The sequence below is a fragment of the Molossus molossus genome, unplaced genomic scaffold (genome assembly GCF_014108415.1).
Source record: "Molossus molossus isolate mMolMol1 unplaced genomic scaffold, mMolMol1.p scaffold_m16_p_5, whole genome shotgun sequence".
Taxonomy (NCBI): Eukaryota; Metazoa; Chordata; class Mammalia; order Chiroptera; family Molossidae; genus Molossus; species Molossus molossus.
In genome coordinates, this window is record NW_023425388.1 from 33,498,622 (window position 1) to 33,513,704 (window position 15,083).

Here is a 15,083-nt window from a genome sequence, read left to right on the forward strand (position 1 = left end):
TGGTCTATAAACAAAGTTATAATGCTAAAACTTATGTTTATGTTTATTTTTAATATTTTATAATCATGTACATATTCAGATCTAAAACAAAAGAGGAAAAGGAAAATTCATAGTTGAATCACAGGAGCCAGCAAATGGGGCTCAGGGAAGAAGGAAACTCATGTGCCTGCCTTGTCCAGCTCAGGAGAGATCCGTACAGTCCCGTCCAGCTCAGGAGATTTCCGTATAGTCCCGTCCAGCTCGGGGGAGGTCCGCGCAGGCCCGTCCAGCTCGGGGGAGGTCCGCGCAGGCCCGTCCAGCTCGGGGGAGGTCCGCGCAGGCCCGTCCAGCTCGGGGGAGGTCCGCGCAGGCCCGTCCAGCTCGGGGGAGGTCCGCGCAGGCCCGTCCAGCTCGGGGGAGGTCCGCGCAGGCCCGTCCAGCTCGGGGGAGGTCCGCGCAGGCCCGTCCAGCTCGGGGGAGGTCCGCGCAGGCCCGTCCAGCTCGGGGGAGGTCCGCGCAGGCCCGTCCAGCTCGGGGGAGGTCCGCGCAGGCTCGTCCAGCTCAGGGGAGGTCCAGTAAACTCCACTCTAATGAACCTAGAAATCTCTCACTAATGATTACTCCCTCTCTTTTATAAAAGAATCTTTTGTTATTTTATATTTTTATTGGATTTTATTTAAGCATATTCAGACACACCTCCTTAAACTTTATTTTACATCTTTTATCTCTCTTCTTTCCTTCATATCTAAGGTGTTTTGGATAGCCTATATTATTTTTTACTTCAACATCTACAAAATATAACATTAAATATATACAAGATATATAAAACATATATGTAAGTTGCAAACATAATGTTAAGTGAACAATTATAAATCCATATTATAACGCGTGAGCTAGAACGTAACCAACAGTTTTAGTCCACCGTGTGCTCCCTCCATGACTTACAACTTTGCCTCCCCTGCAGTTATAATCTCTATTTAGAATTAGTGTTTATTAGTACCTTTCATTTAAAAAATTAGTATTTATGTACATGCCTAAATGTTATATTGTTTAGCTTTTTTATTGCTTTGGGGTTTGTTAAAATGTTATTATGCTTTGTGTAATCTTCTGGGATTTTTTTTAAACTCAACACTTTATTTCTAAAATGATTTCGTGGTGTTGTGGGTGATTGTAGTGTAGTATATTTATACTCACTAATGTAGAATGTTCTTTTGTGTTAATATGCCACAACTCATTTACTTGTTGATTAATAGTGATGTATTTTCTGTCTTTATTTACTTTTTTTTATTAAAATTTGTTTTTTGTTTTATTGATTTTAGGGAGAGCAAGAAAGAGGGAGAGATAGAAACATGGATGAGAGAGAACATCAATTGGCCGCCTCCTGCAAGTCTCCCACTGGGGATCTGGCCCACAACCTGGGCAGGTGCCCTGACCGGGAATGGAATCAGCGACTTCTTGGTGCACGGGCTGATGCTCAACCACTGAGCCACACTGGCTGGGCTTTATCTACTTTTTAAAATAAATAATGCAAATCTGGACATTCTTGTACATGTTTTTTGTTTGATGTAGGCAAGGATTTATCTTAGCTGCATATCTAGGAACAGGACTAGTATGCCATATTTAAACCTTTAAGTTTATCATATAATTACACTTTGTGATCCAAAGTGGCTCTAAAATTTTATCCTCCTACCAGCAATATATAAAATGAAAAAGTGAGCATTGTCTTTAAGATAATGAGTGTTGGAGCCAGACTTCCTGGGATTACTTTTTCTTTGAATTAAAGTACACATTTGAATAACACTTAGAAAAGTGCACAAATTATGTATACAGCTTGGTAAATCTCATAAATTGAACAAATTTTCACTCTCTACAAGCAGTACATAAGACATGTAGTTATTCCATATCCTCACCACAACCTGTTTTATTTCTGCTTTGTTTTGTTTTAGTTCCCCCCACCATTTAACCATTCTGGGGCACACATTATGGCATTTCAGTGCAGTTTTATTTTGCTTTTGACCGATGACTGTGAAAGTAGAGTCCTTTTCAGATGATTATAAACCATTTGAAATTCCTTTTTGGGTGAAGTAATTATTCAAATGTTTTGTCATTCTTTTTTAGTTGATTTGCTAGTAATTTTTTCTTCTTCTTTAAATTTTGGATGCAAGTACTCCGTTCAACTATTTGTTTTAAATACTATGTCCCACTCTGTGACTTGTGTTTTCAATCCTTTTGTGTTTCTTTTGATGATGTTTTATTATAATATAATCCAAATTATCAAGTATTTCTTTTGGATTACTGCTTAAGATTCTCGTTTTTAAACATACTGAAATATTCTTAGTATATTGAATTGTTTTCTTATATTTTGTTTCAACACATTATTATTATTATTTTACTTTTGTATGTATACCTCTAATCCATCAGGAATTGATTTGGCATATGCCGTGAAGTACAGGATCAGACTCCCTGGTTGGAATATTGGATCCAATAATTTTGGGATATAAACAGGTGAGTTACTCAACATATTTGTCTCTCAGTTTCTTTATCTGTAAAGTAGGAAGAGTACTGCCGTCTAACACTTATTTAGCCAGCTGCTGGGATTGTTTTCAACAGAAAACCCTCAGCTGTCAACCTGCTTCAATGAGACTCGACTAAAGACAGCGCCTCACCCAGTCCCCTTCCCTAAGGTGTCTGGCATCCACTGGCTGATCGACACGGGGGGAACAAAGCCCAGGGCTCTGTCCCCTCAACTCAGGCCTCACGGTCAGTACATTTTGAGAACTCTCCATGTGGTAGGCTAAAGAGTCTTTTGAGATTATATTCATTTTTTATTCTTCCTCCTGCTTGATCTGACTTCCTCTTTTTCCACAGGTGTTGTTCACAGAGGCAATAATTCGTAAACCTCCTGCATGTCAACCTGCATCTCAAAGTCAGCTTCCTTGTGGCTGAACCCAGCCTGCTACACTACCTTACGGGAATTTTATTTATGAGGTTCAAATAAGTTAATATATGTAAAATACTGGAACTGCTAATTACTATCCAGTTTAATCAGAGACCAGGGATGTCTCTTGGAAGAAAATAACCACCACATTAAGACATGAATGCTGAGCAGCTCTTAGCAAGATTAAGTTATAGTGGGTAGAAGAAAAAATGTTTCAGGCGTTGGAAATGGCACATGCAAAAACTCTTACAGAACTAGAAACTGAAAGACGTTCAGTATGGTCCGAGTATATTATGGGAGGAGACAGAATGTTCAGAGGCAAGGCTGGGCAGGTAAGCAGGAATCAGCTCTTGTAGCCTCAGTAACTGCCTAGAGATTTATATTTTTTATGAAAGGATGGCAATGGCCAAAAGGAAGCCATTGTAGGACTTCAGAAAGATTATTGTTGAGTATTCCACGATTGCTCTAGCTCCAGAGGAGTGCATGAATTAGACAACAGGTATTAGTTGGAAAAGTAGAGCATTAGTCTGGTTTAGTAATGAGTCTCTAGCCCCTCGCTCCACTCACACTGAGAGTCTACCTGGGTTAAGATTTGTGGATTTGCAAGTTACATTAAGTAAGTGCCACTAAATCCAGAGCCAAGTAGTTAGGTGCTAGCAACAGAGAGGAACCACAATTGCCATACATAGTAAATGATTTGTTATGGGGTGTGAGGGAAACAGTTGCCATTGTTGATGCTCTTGTCTGTGGCTTCAATAACTGCATAAATGGTGTGCTTGCTCTTTCTTGAGCTAGAGAAACAGGAGAGGTTTGACAGAGCGGAGAAGTTATAATTAATTTTTAGATATGTATTAGGCTACCTATTTGAAAATTCCTACAGATGTTTTTATTTTAATAAGATTGTATAAAAAAGGTTTAGGTGATAGGCATATATTTTGGTGTTATACACATTTTAATGTTATGAGTACATATTTATTAATTTAAATTAGAGAGTGAACAAAAAGTAAATATAAAAAAATTCTATCACTTCGATAAAAAGGTATTTATACGATTGTGATACATTAGACAATGGAAAATCATTCAATGCTAAAAGGAAGTGAGCTAGCATACTATGAAAAGACATGAAGGAAATTTAAATGCAGATAACTAAGTAAAAGAAGCTAATCCTAAAAATCTGTATACTGTATAACATTCTAGACAAGGCAAAACTCTAAAAGATCATTGGATGCTATAGGTTAGGAGAGAGGGACAGATGAAGAAGCAGATCACAGGGGATTTTTAATATACAGCACCAAGTGTGAACCCCATGTAAAGTATGAACTTTAGGTAACTGACATGATAATGTATGTTTATCACTTGTAACAAATGTACCACTGTGGTAAGGAATGTTGTTGATATAGGAGACGCTATGCCTGTGGGGGTGGGCAGGGGGTATATGAGAAATCTCTGTACCTTATTCTCAATATTGCTGAAAACCTAAAACTGCTCTAAAAATAAAATCTATTAAAAAAGTATTTTATGTACTCTAAATTTTAGTAAAGATTGCTGCTTATATAGCTTATATCCAAGGGACAATTACATAAGATGCTTGCCAGTTATCTTTCTATTTTGCATCCATTCAAACATAAACAGTCAAACAACGATTGTTTATTAAATAGCAATTACAACTTTAACCACAATGAAAATGTCCATGAGCAAATGTATGAAGAATTTCTGCCATAGAGTTTTTAACATTTTAGTGGCAAAAATCACACTCTAAAGAATGAACAGAATAGATATTAAATTATGTATTTTATTAGAAGGGTAAGTCCTAAGAATAAGAAATTGAGGTCATGGTGAAGGGGCTTGGGGGTGTAAGAGATGAAGTTTGCTTAGAATGTCAAAGAGGACAGTAGTATCCTCATGGAAAGGAGCATTTGAGCAAAGGCTTGGAAAAGGTTCAGCTTTTAGCTGAGCCACGGTGAACAAGCAGTCCTGCCTGAGACTTGCCCAGACACGTACCTCACTCATTGGGTCTACCAAGATTCATCCGTGAATGGATAGCATCCGTTTGCAAAATAGAACTTTCTATTTTTTAAACAAAAGGCATTCTCTGTCCGGAATCCGTTACCCCTTATACTTAGCAGACATCCCTGGTGAAAAGTCTAGTAAGACGTTGTTTCAAGTTTGAAGCAGTGATGTGGATTTCACCCAATGTTTATTTTGAATTGGTCATAAACGTGGTGTTTGGTGAGATAACAAAGACGGAGAACCCCACCTTTCCCATTTATGTTGCCTATGAGTCAGATGTCACTGTTGTTTGACATCTAAACAACAGTTTAAACAGTTTTCCTTCACAGATGACCTTTTTATCACAGAATTGCTGTATCTCCTAAAAATTAATGTACCTGATTTTTATTTGAATGTATACTTATCAATTGAGAAGGAACCCTTGATAAGAGAATATAAATGAATGTAAAATAATACATGTTTTCATTCAACTTTAAGTACAGATAATATTTGCTCAGATTCATTATCAGCTATTAAGAAATTGATAAACCTATCCACCAGATGGCAGTGCTACCCCAATTTGTAGATATTTAATAGATTGTTTTGGTCAAAGCAGTAGGGGGTAAGGGTACCATTTCATTTAAAGGGAATCATTATTCAAGTACAGAGAAATATGATACCCATCTAGGCAAATTCAAGAATGTGCACAGACTATATAACAAATTTTTATGTGTAGAAATGATAAATTGGATAATATATATAAAGAGTAAAATTGAACAATTTTTTTTTATTAATTTATTTTTGTTACAGATGTTTCTCCTTTTTTCCCCATTGACACCCTCCTCCCCATCATCCCCCGCCCCCCTCACCCCATCCCCAGCTTTGGTGTCCATCTCCATCGGTCATGTGTACATGCATATAAGTTCTGTGGTTTATCTCTTCCCTCCCCTCACCACTCCCTCCCCTAAGGATGGTCAGTCTGTACCCTACTTCTACATCTCTGGGTCTGCCCTGTTCCTCAGACTATTATGTTCCTTATTCCACAGATAAGTGAGATTATGTGATATTTGTTTTTCTCTCCTTGGCTTGTTTCACTTAGGATAATACTCTCCAACTCCCTCCATGTCGTCTCGAAAAATAAGATCTTTCTTTCTTACAGCCGCATAGTACTCCATTGTGTATATGTACCACCACGTTTTTATCCATTTGTCTACTGATGCACACTTGGGCTGTTTACAGATCTTAGCTATTGTAAATAGTGCTGCTATGAACATGGAGGCACATATATTCTGATTGGTGTTGCAGGCTTCTTAGTGTATATTCCTAGAAGTGGTATCACTGGTCAAATGGCAATTCATCTTTTAATTTTTTGAGGTAACACCATATTGTTTTCCATAGTGGCTCCACCAGTCTGCATTCCCACCAGCAGTGTATTAGAGTCCCCTTTTCTCCACACTCTCGCCAACACTTGTTGTTTGATGATTTGTTGATGGCGGCAATTCTGACAGGTGTGAGGTGATACCTCATTGTTGTTTTAATTTGCATCTCTCTGATGCTGTGTGATGTTGAGCAATTCTTCATATGTCTCTTGGCCATTTGGATGTCCTGTTTGGAGAGGTGTCTATTTAGTTCCTTTGCCCATTTTTTAATTGGGTCTTTGTCTTCTTTTTGTTGAGTTGTATGAGTACTCTATATATTTTTCAAATTAACCCCTTATCTGATGTATCATCGGCAATTATGCTCTCCCATACAGTGGGTTCCCTTTCCATTTTGATGGTTGATTTTTTTATTTTTATTTTTTTTTAATCCTGATCTGAGGACATTTTTCCATTTTTTGTAGACAGAGTGGGAGGGAGAGAGAAGAAGAGAGAGAGAGGGGAACATCGATGTGAAAGGGACACATCGAGTGGCTGCCACCCGCACGACCAACCAGGGCCGGGGACAAACTGCAACTGAGGTACATGCCCTTAGCAGGAACCGAACCCGGGTCTCTCTGGACCACAGGCGGATGCTCTAACCGCTGAGCCAAACCGGCCATGGCGATGGTTGTTTCTTTTGCTGTGCAGAAGCTATTTAGTTTGATGTAGTCCCATGTGTTCATTTTTTCCTTTGTTTCTCTTGCCTTAGGTTATGTATCGGTGAAAATTTTGCTGCATATGATGTCTGAAATTTTGTTGTCTACATTTACTTCTAGAATTTTTATGGATTCACAAGTCACATTTAAGTCTTTTATTCATTTTCAGTTTATTCTTGTGTATGGTGTAAGTTTGATGGTCTAGTTTAATTTTTTTTTTGCATGTAGCTGTTCAATTTCCCAACATTATTTATTAAAGAGGCTATCTTTATTCCACTGTATGCTCTTGCCACCTTTGTCAAATATTAATTGAGCATAATGTCTTTGGTCAATTTCTGGGTCATCTGTTGTGTTCCACTGATCTATATGTCTGTTCTTGTGCCAGTACCAGTTTGGGGTTTTTTTGTTGTTATTTGTTTGTTTTAATCTTCACCCAAGGACATTTTTGCATTTATCTTCAGATAGCACGAGAGAGATGGAGGAAGAGAGAGAGAGAGAGAGAGAGAGAGAGAGAGAGAAACACAGATGTAAAAGAGACACATTGATAGGTTGCCACTCACACGACCTCAACTAGGGCTGGGGACAAACCGCAACTGAGGTACATGCCCTGAGCAGGAACCAAACCCAGAACTCTCTGGTCAACAGGCTAATGCTCTAACAGCTGAGCCAAATCATCCAGGGCAGTACCAGCCTGTTTTGATTACAGTAGCTTTGTAGTATAACCTGATATTTGGTATTGTGATCCCACCTACTTTGTCCTTCTTTTTCAAGATTGTTGTGGCTATTTGGGCTCTTTTTTGGTTCCATGTGAACTTTTGAAGTATTCGTTCTAGTTCTGTGAAATATGTCGTTGGTATTTTGATGGGGATTGCATTGAATCTATAGATTGCTTTAGGTAGTATGGACATTTTAATGATGTTAATTCTTCCAATCTATGAACAAGATATGTGCTTCCACTTTTTTATGCCTTCCTCTATTTCTTTTTTCAATGTCTTATAGTTTTCTGCAAATAGGTCCTTTACTTCTTTGGTTAAGCTTATTCTTATGTATCTTAATTTTATTGCTGTGATGGTAAATGGGATTGTTTCTTTTAATTTTTCTTCCTGTGAGTTCATCATTGGTGTATAAGAATGCCATTGATTGCTTGACATTAATTTTGTATCTTGCTACTTTGCCAAATTCCTTTATTAAGTGTAATAAATTTTTGATGGAGTCTTAAGGGTTTTCTATGTATAATATTATGTAATCTGCGAATAATGACAGTTTCATTTCCTCCTTTCCAATTTGGATCCCTTTTATTTTTTCTTCATGTCTGATTGTTCCTGTTCTTAAGAGAAATGCTTTTAGTTTTTTCCCATTGAGCATGATGTTGGCTGTAGGTCTTTCATATATGGCCTTTATTATGTTGAGATATGATCCCTCTATTCCCACATTGCTGAGTGTTTTTATCAAAAATGGGTGCTGGATATTGTCAAATGCTTTTTCAGCTTCTATTGATATGATTATGTGGTTTTTATCTTTCATTTTGTTTATGTGGTATATCACATTTTTTTGATTTGTGAATATTGTACCACCCTTGCATCCCTGGAATGAATCCCACTTGGTCATGGTGAATAATTTTTTTGAAGTATTGCTGGATTCGGTTTGCTAATAGTTTGTTGAGGATTTTGGCGTCTATGTTCATCAGAAATATTGGCCTGTGGTTTTTATTCTTTGTAGTGTCTTTTTCTGGTTTTGGAATTAGAATTATGCTGGCTTCATAAAATGAGTTTGGAAGGCTTCTTTCTTCTCAAATTTTTGGAATAGTTTGAGGAGAATGGGTGTTAGTATTCTTGGAATGTTTGGTTAAACTCACCTGTGAAGCTGTCCGGGCCTGGGCTTTTGTTTGCTGGGAGAATGTTGATTACATCTTCAATTTCTTAGTTGTTATTGGTCTGTTCAAGTTTTCTTTCTCTTCCTGGTTCAGATTTGGGAGACTGTGTTTCTCCAAATTTGTCTATTTCACTTTGATTGTGTAATTTTTTGCCATATGATTGTTCATAGTATTTGTTAACAATCCTTTGTATTTCTGTGGTGACAGTTGTTACTTCTCTTTCATTTCTGATTTTGTGTATTTGGGTTCTCTCTCTTTGTTTCTTGGTGAGTCTAGCTAAGGATCCATCAATCTTGCTTATCTTTTCAAAAAATCAGCTTTTTGTTTCATTTATCTTTTCTATTGCTTTTTTTTTTTACTTTATGTTGCTTATTTCTTCTCTGATCTTTACTATTTCCTTTCTTCTACTTGCTCTGGGGTTTTCTTTTTGTTTGTTTTCTAGTTCTTTAAGTTGTGAGGTTACTAGTCAATTAGAAATTTTTCTTGTTTCTTGAGGTAGGCCTGGAGTGCTATAAACTTTCCTCTCAGAACTGCTTTTGCTGCATCCCATAGATTTTGTGTTGTTGTGTGTTCATTTTCATTGGTTTCCAGGAAGATTTTAATTCCTTCCTTGATCTTCTTGGGAATCCATTCAATGTTCAATAACATGCTTTTTAGCCTCCATGTGTTCAAATGTCTTTGCATGTTCTTGTTGCAATTGATTTGTAGTTTCATGCCACTGTGATTTTAGAAGATGCTTGATATGATTTCAATCTTCTTGAACTTGTAGAGACTTAGTTTGTGCCCTAACATGTGGTCTATCTTTGAGAATGTCCCATGTGCACTTGAGAAGAATGTGAATTTTGCAGTTTTGGGGTATAATTCTATGTAGATATCTATTAAATCCATTAGATCTACTGCTTCACTTAGAGTCTGTGTTTCCTTGTTAATTTTTTGTCCAGAGGATCTATCCAGTGATGTAAGTGGGGTGTTGAAGTCCCCAGTTATGATTGTATTACTATGGATTTCTCCTTTGAAGTCCTCCAGAAGATTTTTTGTTTGTTTGTTTTCTTTTTTAATTCTCACTCAAGGACATTTTTGTATTCATCTTCAGATAGAGCGGAGGGAGAGAGGGAAGAAGAGAGAGAGAGACACATCGAGTGGTTGCCACCCACATGACTCAGACCCAGGCCAGGGACAAACTGCACCTGAGGTACATGCCCTTAGTGGGAACTGAACCTGGGACTCTCTGGTCCACAGGCCAACACTCTAACCGCTGAGTTAAACAGACCAGGGCAGAAGTCCTCCAGAAGATTTTTAATATATTTTGGTGCTCCTATATTGGGTGCATCTATGTTTACCAAGGTTATATCTTCCTGTTGGATAGATCCTTTCAATATCATGTAGTGGCCTTCTTTATCTCTAGTTATGGACTTCATTTTGAAATCTATTTTATCAGATATAAGTATTGCTACCCAGCCCTTTTTTCCTTTCTGTTTGCTTGAAAGATGTTTTTCCATCCCTTCACTTTCAATCTATATGAGTCTTTTGTTGTGAGGTGGGTCTCTTGTAAACAACATATATATGAGTTATGCTTTCTTATCCAATCAGTTACTCTGTGTCTTATTTATTGGAGCACTCAATCCATTTACATTTAAGGTGATTATTGATATATATTTATTTATTGCCATTTTTGTTTAATGTGGTTATATTTTTCTTTTTATTTCTTCTACTAATTACAGTAGTTCTTTAAACATTTCTTGCAGTGCTGGTTTGGTGCTAATATATTCCCTTAGCTTTTTTTTTTTGTCTGGGAAGCTTTTATTTGATCTTCTATTTTGAATGATAGCCTTGTTGGATAGAGAAGTCTTGGTTTCAGATTCTTGTTTTTCATGACTTTGATTACTTCATGCCATTCCCTTCTGGACTGTAGTGTTTCTGTTGAGAAGTCAGCTTAGAGCCTTATAGGGGTTCCTTTGTAGGTAACTTGTTGTTTATCTCTTGCTGCCTTTAGGTTCCTCTCTTTCTCTTTAATTTTTGGCATTTTAATTACTATATGGTGTGGGCCTGTTGGGTTCTTTTTACTTGGGGCTCTCTGTGCTTCTTGAACTTGAACACCTTCTTTCTTCACCAAATTAAGAATGTTTTCTGTCATTATTTCTTCAAATATATTCTCTAACCCTTGCTAATTTTCTTCCTTGGTGACTCCTATTATTATTACATTTCCAGTTGTCCCACAGTTCTCTTAAGCTGTCTTCCTGTTTTTGAATTGTTTTTTCCTTTTGGTTTTCTGATTGGTTGATTTTTCTCTACCCTGTCTTCTAATTCACTGATTCGATCCTCAGCTTCCTCTACTCTAATGTTCAGACCTTCCAATGTGTTCTTAATTTCTGCTATGTCATTCTTCATTTCTTCTTGGTGGTTTTTCATTTCCAATAGTTTGATTTTCAATATTTCTATATCTTTACTCATAGTGTTGATGTCCTTAATCATGCTGTTGAGCTTCCTCAAGATTATGGCTCTGAACTCTATATATGATAACTTGCTTAACTGCATTTCATTTATTTTGTCTTTGGTAGAGGTCTCTTGTTGTTTCATTTGGAATTTGTTTCTTTTTTTAACCTTTTTGGCTATCTCAGCGGGTTTTGGAGCCTGCCAAATTTTTCCTGGGAGTGTTGGTGTTCTGCTGTTTTTGGCTTCCTCTACTGGGTTTGAGTGAGCGTGGGACTACCCATGTTAAACACCACTGTCAAGTCTTACTTTCCTGGGTAGATTTGCAAGCCCAGGAAAGGTTCAGTTATCCTCTAGCTTTTTGCCTGGAGGCTAATAGTCATGGTTACTTGAAGAGCCTTGGGTTTTCGTTGAATGAAAAACTCCCTCAGGTGTTCAGTGTAAGAAGATTTTCTGGGGGTGGGGCAGAAGCTGGTTGTTATTGAGCCTCAATTAGCATTTTTTTTTGGACCAGCTGGGTGGATTTGAATCTCTAAGGGAGGGGTTGGTGCTTTTTCCCAGAGCTCTGGGAAGGAGCATGATGGCTACCACCTTGCATGGCTGCAATCCAGCAAAAACTCTGAGTGCCCTCCAAATCCTGAGTGTTCCCACACACTGTTTCTGTCCAGTCTGCTCTCCCTCTGCCAGAGCTCAAGGTGAGTGGTTGTAGCTAATTTAATGCTCTGTCCCGGCCCTCTGCGCTGTGGAGACAGCTTGGGATTTTAACCTTGAGGGTGGTGCTCACAGCTAAGACCACTGGTGTTCATGGGCTCCCAGCCCCCATCTCACGCTTTCGTAGACCTACCAGGTTCAATTCAATGTGCCTGGTTATCTGGTCCTCTCAAGGTGATTTTCTGTTGCTTTTTCCTGATGAGCTGTCTTTATTTTAGTTGTAAGTCTAGTTTGGTGCTGGGAGATCATCTATGTAGCTTCCATTTACTCTGCCACCACTTTGGACTCCAAGATAGAACACTATTTAATTTAGATTTTTCTAAGGCAATTATGCATGCTACTATAGTAAAGAAAACTATTGAAAGTCTATCCTTAAATACTCCTTTTCAATTAGGAGGAGGGTAATAAGAACTTTGAAATACAAGTCAAAAAAGGAGCTAAAATAATACTTCCCCCATATGAACAAAGAATAAATCATAGTAAAATACAGATAACAAAAAGTAAATAAAAATAAATTTAACAAATTCAAATATGAAAATAACTGTATCATCCTTATTCTTCTTGTTATGATGAAGTAGCTTGAAGCGATCCAACTCTCCTACTGAGAACAAGTAGAAAGATATAGTTAAGAGATTTACAATCCACTCAAGGACATAAGAGGGCTACTGGAGAAACTAGAGCTGGAGGGGCTCAGAGTCAGAAGCCAGCGAAACCATCAGGAAGTGAGCTGGTATCCTTTAGCCTCCTTATCCATCTGTGTGTAGACATGAGGCAGAGAACAGGAGATTTTTGTGCGCAGAGGGAGGCTGCATCAGGGGGGCAAAAAGAAAAAACGTTGAGCTTTTTAAGTAGTCTCATTGGTTTAGGGAGACAAAATTAGAGACTTTGAAGAACAAAGGTACAGTAAAAAGAGTGAGATGAAGAACTGACCTTGATACATAGATAGTTTTTAGAAAAACATTTGTGTCCTGGCCCCAGTGGTTCAGTTGGTTGGGTGTTGTTCTGTACAACTAAAAGTTGCATTTTTGACTCTTGGTTAGGTCACATACCTAGGTTGGGGGTTTGAACTCTAGTTTAAGAGTCGAGGAGGCAACCAATCAATGTTTCTCTATCGCATTGATGTTTTTCTCTCTCTTTCATCTCTGTCTCTCTGTCTCTCTCTCTCTCTCTCTGTCTCTCTCTCATCTCTTTCTCTCTCTCTCAGTCTTTCTCTCTCTCTCTGTCTCTCTCTCTCAGTAAGGGAGACCAACAAGCAGAGAGGCATTTTCCACGGACTTCCAAAGAACACTGCATATAATAAGATGCTCACTTGTATTCCAGCTACTTATCCCAGGAGCTCACCATTGTGAATACTGAGACAATTGGACCACAGACCACACACATTGTGTTCACGAAAAGAGATAATCGCCTGAGAGAGATATCGATCCATCAGGCATGTATTTTGATTACAATACCTCTCTCTCTCTCTCTTTCTCTCTCTCACACACACATAGATCCACCTACAACAAAAACAGCATTCTCTAAATCTCAAATATATGATTTTTTAGACTAAAAATTAAATAGATGAAAAAAATTTATTGGTAGGTCTCTTCTGAGGCTCAAATTAATGCTCTGGAAAATCAAGACAAGAAAATCTTAAAACAAAGATCAGGACATTAAAGTGAAGTAATCATGAAAAAAATGATTTATAAAAAACTTTGAAAGATAGATCTGAAAAGAGAAAACAGAACAGATGAAGAAGAAGCAATAATTAATTTATAGAAAAATAAATTTCTTTTCAGTAAGAAAGATCTGAGTCTACACATTAAAAGGTGTCACTGTTACTCAGGGTAAATTAACAAGAAAACACACAGAGAGGATTAAGTCTAGTAAAATTGCTGAACTCTAAACAAGAAAATAAAAATGTTACAAGTTTCCAGGGAGAAAGAACAAAGATATCCAACTGGCACTGGGCTGCAGATAAGTAACACTGGAGCTTGAACACCCTGGGATCCACTATCAACCCACATTATCACTCAAGGTTCTAGGAGCATGTTGGAGGGTGTTTACAAACTCTAAAATGCATTTGAAAGACGAGAGAACAGGATGGAGAGCAAATATTCATCTCTATATGACTAAATACATAGTAGTTAGGACACACCCTGTGGGAATGTGCAATTATTTCTAAATAGAAGTTGTTTTGAGCCAAAGCAGAAATATTAAGGAATTACAATCAGTACTAAAATACTCATAAAACATGGGACCTATGTTTGCGAGTATGAGTGCAGCAGAAGAGATGGTAAAGTCTTACACTACCAAGAGAAAAGTAGCAGAGAAATTAGAGCACTGTGGTGGGGAAAATAATGTCTCAGTGGGAAAAAAAAAAAAATGTCTCTTAATAAATAATACATGTGTCTGATTAGGATGGATGAAGAAATGCAATGATAGAAAATTGGTAAACAAAGAAATAAGGGGAAAGGAAAAGTTACAATAATGATTCAAAATGTTGACCTTTTCACTCTAGTTTACTAATGGGTGTTCTCCAGAAATTACATGACGCAGTAGATTGATTACGGAAGCAGATAGGAGGTTCCAGTTGTCATTTATGAAGTCAAACATTAAAAAGATTTGTAGAATGTAAAGCAGTGCAGTTCTTCTCTGTTTCTTTTAAAAATATAAATATTTTTAATGAACGGTATTACTTATGTTAATGTGTTATTTTTAAATGAATAAGTACATCTAAAATTTCCATTATAATTTCTAACATATTAAGTATCAGTAGATAACCCACTCAAACCAGTACAATTTTTTGTTGTTCACATTTTTAAAGATAAAGTTTAATAAAGAGTTTTTATCCAACAGTCAAAGCTGGCCATCAAAGAATAAAATCTTAGGACTAATCACAGTAAGAGCCATTAAAAGAGAAAAAGAAAAGACATTTCTCACAGGTTATGGACACCAGAGAAAGAAACAAGCAGAGTTAAATGGAAAAGAGAGTCAATCTGATCTCTGCTGCACCCTGTTATCCTGGCAGGTGTTATTTCAGGATGACCGGGCTTTTTCTCTTCACAGGCTGACACATTAACACAAACCATTATTGTTGGAAGGGC

The 15,083-nt window shown here is 37.5% G+C and overlaps 1 pseudogene; it reads left to right on the forward strand.

The window, feature by feature from the left end:
- The first annotated feature begins 3,194 nt into the window (after nucleotides 1-3,194).
- The window catches only part of LOC118616911, a 157,856-nt pseudogene continuing 145,967 nt past the window's right edge, over nucleotides 3,195-15,083 (forward strand).